Source organism: Anopheles nili, chromosome 3 (assembly GCF_943737925.1).
Source record: "Anopheles nili chromosome 3, idAnoNiliSN_F5_01, whole genome shotgun sequence".
Classification (NCBI taxonomy): domain Eukaryota; kingdom Metazoa; phylum Arthropoda; class Insecta; order Diptera; family Culicidae; genus Anopheles; species Anopheles nili.
Genome location: NC_071292.1, coordinates 24911610 through 24916710, shown reverse-complemented (window position 1 = coordinate 24916710; position 5101 = coordinate 24911610). Strand labels below are relative to the sequence as shown.

The 5101-nt window shown below is 46.8% G+C and overlaps 1 non-coding gene across 1 annotated transcript; it reads left to right on the top strand.

Moving 5' to 3' along the window:
- Positions 1–72, top strand: Trnap-agg (transfer RNA proline (anticodon AGG)). Its single transcript has one exon. It is a non-coding gene; the product is annotated as a tRNA-Pro (tRNA).
- Positions 73–5101: the final 5029 nt, after the last annotated feature.

Sequence of the window (5101 nt, the reverse complement as noted above, 5' to 3'; positions counted from 1 at the left end):
GGCTCGTTGGTCTAGGGGTATGATTTTCGCTTAGGGTGCGAGAGGTCCCGGGTTCAAATCCCGGACGAGCCCGAAAAGATTTTCTTTTATGAATGTTGTACAGTTTCACGAAGATTTTGTTGTTACTTTATTTTATTTGTAAATGCAAGTATAGCCACGCAATCGATCAACATATTTAGTGGACTCAAATGAATATATCTTTTTTCGGTTGTTAGTTTTTAGTTTTTCCACTAAAATGGCGCAGGGCGTGCTTAAAGCACACGTTCCTGGTACGTATTCATGGTGTGTTTTGAAGCGTTCGCACAACCTTTCCCATGGCCCTGTCAGGTGCAGCTGAGGCCTCGAACACCGGTTCGATCTCGGGCACAGTTTCTCAACTCCCATCAACAGCTTAGGAGGCACTGTTTCTCATAATTGTTAACACTTTCACGGAGCAGTTTGTTACTCCGGTATCTGCCGTTGATGGCCGGTTGCGACGATGGAACTAAGCCCAAACCAGCCCCGAACGGGTCGGCCGGTAGTGTGGTCCTGGGGCGGGGATTTTTTGGCAGCCCTTCCGATAAATAGCGGAGACACAAAACTTTACACCTTCTCATCGAAAAGCCACCACTAGCACACTATCGTCACGCCAACACATACTTATGCTAAAACCTGCCCCAACTGCTCTTGCTCTCTATTTCGCTCGACGCCAGCAAGGACCCCGGGCAGGGCCGGGCGTGTATTATCTGGATCTAATTTTGAGAAATCTTCCGTTGTCCTAGCCCTGACGGCCATCCGGGCGCCTTGCGGGTACTTTCCGGGAGATGAAGTTTTCGTTCGGTGGCAAAAGTTTTCAGCCCCAGCTTCCGAGGACCATCGAGTCGAGGAAGGACCGACAAAAGATGGCGATGCTACGAGTCAAGTTTCGACCGCTAGCCGGCGGCGGGCTTGCCTACGTGCTCGCGCGTGTGTATGTGTGCGTGTACGTGCGAATGTTGATCTCCAACAGGCAACGGACAGGGCAGCTTCCAAGACTTCGTGATAGAGCGGCGAGAAGGTTGTGGGTTTTCTTCCCCGGGGCTTCACCGAGGATAGTCGTCCATTTTGGAAAAAGGGATAGTCATGCCCGCCGTGGTATTGCTCCGTTTCGATGTTTTCATCGTTGCGAAATTTTATATGGCGCAAAGTTTCCCGAGGAAAGCCAATCTGCCGTCCCGATGGTGCGCCTGTGAGGACACACAACCGAAGTCCTTTTGTTACTTGGGGCGGTTCTCTAGTTGGTCTCCTCCCCGTCCGACACCCGGTCGGGCGGGCAAACTTTGGAGACCGGAAGCGGCCCTGTGCCCGAGTTTTCCGGTTATAAAAGTCAAAAGATAAATTACACAGATTAGTGAAGATTAACAACCGAGAAATTCGTAAGTCAGCATCAAAGAAGCCGATGAAGGATATTCTCCGGCTCAGGCTCGCATTCATCTTCTCTCTCTCTCTCTTTCGCACTCTCTCTGTCTTTGTCACCTTCTTGCTTTCGTTTCCCTCTCTCACAAGGACGCTAGATCTGCCACCGAATTTCCACTACGACAGCCGGTGGGTTGGAAAAAAGGCAACGATTCTTATCTAAATGTTTTCGTTTTGACAATTTTCTCCTTTTTCGGAGTGAAGATTTCCCATTCAACACTCTCGGAAGATGGGGCGAACGATGGCGCCATGGCCTGCCGGTCCTCGGTTGCTTGGATACGAATGGGAGGACATTTCGTTCCAACGAACGCATGAACGTATGAGTGGTGCACTTTTAACTTACCGAAACGCACCCACGCGAGGTCCTTGCACGTTCGCAGGCCAGGGTTTTCCACGGAATTCCAATGATTTGTGGTACATGGGATGAGCGCGTAATTAAGCCGCTGAATGCATGCACTGCACGAGCTGGTGACATTCGATGCGTTCAACGATGGCACGTCTATAAAACCGAGTCGAGCGCTGCGATGCAGAACGAGAGCACGAATTATGGGCCCGTTCGAGTGGAAGTTGTGGCCTTTGGCCGAGGGTGAGGACGCCCAACTGAGGCGCGAAAACCCTTCGGGGATTTATGGACAGTTTGTTTGGGGTAGTAAATTCCGTTTGAAATAAACCTTGCACGGACGAACAAGAAAACCAACCCAACCCACCATTCAGCGCAGCGCTGTGCTTGTTTATGTGGTACGAAATAAAAGGTTAAAATAATTCCCTAAGTGCCACATTATCTTGAGCTTCGGTTGAGTTCGTTAGCTTGTAACTCATCATACTCGCGTTTGTTGGTAAAATTTCTCCCATTCGTCCGTGGACCAGAGCGTAAAGATTTATCCCGCGAGCAAACGTTTCGTGCCCAATGGGCCCGAGGAAATGAATCACATTCGCTCGCATTCGCCCAGCCCTGCAGGGGGCGCTCATTCACCAGTCTCCTCGCCACGCACCTTTACACCCGTGGCATCTAAAATACCCATTCCTACCCCGTGGCTGGAGGGTCGAAAGACAAAAGCACCACCACCACCGAGCAGCAAAACCAGAAATTCGACCCCCGAGCGAACGGATACGTGCATGAATTATAATTTAATAATCATAATCGTACCGTAATACGATACGACCCAAACCCAGCGGGCCCCACAAGGATTCCTGCGGGTCGGAATCCCGGACCCCCGGACGTGGAGGTGCCAAAAATAGTGCGAGAGTATAACTTAACTGCAGTTGTCAACCCCGGGCGGGTTGGAGCGCGCAAAATTATTCACGCCCGTTGCGGGACCATAATTTTCAGCCGCTGGTTGAGCTTTTCGGGGGAGAGCTTCAGTCTTGAAAGGGGGGTTGTTTTGGGTTTATTAAAAAGAAATTCCCAACACCAGCCAGCCAGCCAGCGAACCTCGCTTTCGTGGCCAAACGGGGGCGAGATAGATTGGCAACCTAAAGAAGCAAATTGGGGCACACGAGGGAGCACAAGAGAGAAAGAAAAACTATAAAATAATAAAAAAGGTGCAGCTGCGTGAAATTCTTTTACCATACGGCGATTTTAAGAGGCTGACGATCTTTTAGTGCGTTTTTTTTCTCTCTCTCTTTTCTGCTGCCCGGCTCGGAATGAGCGTCGTGACAAAAACGGAAGACATATTTTACCCGAGCGAATGGGCTGGAATTATGAAAATTGTTATAAAATATGACATTACAATAAAATATCAACACCGGTTCGAGCGGGCGCGAGGGAATGCAAGGAAAATGCAAATCCCTGCCACGGGACCCACCGCTTCAGGGTGGGCAATGTCCCGTTTGCTGGCCGCCGAAGGACGCGAAGACCCAGGGCCGCTGGCCGGTTTATGAATTCTTGATCATTCTCCAGAAATCGTTGAGATCATTTTCTGTTTGGATATTTTAATCCATTCATAAATAATAACGCACACCTCGCGTCCGACCGGTTTTCGGGTGCTTCATTCATGAAAATTTTCTGCTTCTCCCGATCGCAGCAGAGTGGGAGAACTCCTTCTGCTGGCCTTTCCCTGATGAAGCGCGAGCCTTTCGACGGCCAAAAATGACTAAATTTCCTGACCGCGAGCCAAACGCGAGCGTCGATAACGGCCATCGACAAACGATTAGATTCACACTTCGACAAATGGTTTGATGTGATCCCCGAGCCCGATGAAGGGGTTTTTCGTACGAAAAACGTCGCGACGTCCTACGTCCGACTCATTGATGTCCATAAATGGAAGCTTAAGTTTTTGGTGAATGAATCTTTCTGGTTGAGCGGTGGAATGCATACTTTCTAAAAAAAAAATCACCCATCATCACACTCTACAATGCGCACTCGGGCGGAAAGCAGCGATTCGAATGATAATGAGAGAAGATGAGCTTATGCGGTGTGTTCGTTTTGCGTGGTGCGGGACACCGACTGTGGCACTCCTTAAAATGTTAAGCAACCTTGCGGCCATTGCGGTTGCTCTGTCCGTTTGAATAGATGGTCTTTTTTTTTTTGGGGAACATGCTGTGCGTCGGACGGTGTCGATGGTGGGTGTCGTTATGGCCGCGAGACTCTGGGCGGTGAATGATTTCTATCGTGTTGCCAGGATGTTGCTGGAGGTTGTATGATAACGAAACTGGCGATAAACATAATTTGATCGCATTCTGTGGGCAAACCTGGGCAGATGTGCTGCTGCAGCTGAATATGATTTGCATGAAACATATGCGTGTGTTTCGATGTATTTAATTTGTTGTGCCAATGATGAATTTAAAAGAGCATATACATAATTGATGGGACTTTCATCCTTCTATGAAGCAGTTTAATGGTTATTTGAACAAGATCCCACTAATGTGTCATTTAAGGTTATCTTAAACTGCTGTTAGTATCTTATTATTCAAGAAAGTTTTGTAGCCACCATTCAAAAAATTATTTTAAAAAAATTAATTGTGAAACATTCATATAAAACAGTGCAATGCAGAAGGCATAATTGAGCTCAATAAACTTTTAATAATTAACGAATTCGGATAATGTTTAGTTAGAAAAAAATGTAATTGATGGTCAGTTCATAAACTTTAGTGCAACTTGGTTTAAATACTGCATTTAAATATGTTAAATGTTATTATGTGTACTATAAGCTACAACCAGCTTTTGTTATATAAAAGCCATTTCATAGTTGAACGTCTGAACGAATGATTTGAGTGGATTAATACACATCAGTACTAGCCTATTCCTAGCCCTATGATATCAGATCTTGAACAAATAGTTGATTTGTAACATTTTAGCTATTTTCAAGTGTTTTACTTATGCTTATTTTTATGATCCCGATTTGTCATACCACAGGGACGCCTAAAACATTAGATTATGTATAAAGAGCTCACCGAAATCAATGTAAAACAGAGCCCCGTAAGTGACGTTCCTCCCTACTTCTATATAATTACACAAAACATAGCCCCCGTCAACTTATCGAGCCGAATCGGCTTTCCTTCCGCGATTCAGCGCCCTTTTCGGCTAACCAGCCATCCAGAAACATCAAATTAATATCAGCGATATCCCGCGACAGCTCCACTCGACTCGAAATATTACCAAATTGATTCCGATTAGCCACTGCCGCACTACTTCATCAGCTAATTGACTATCAAACGATGTCCTGGC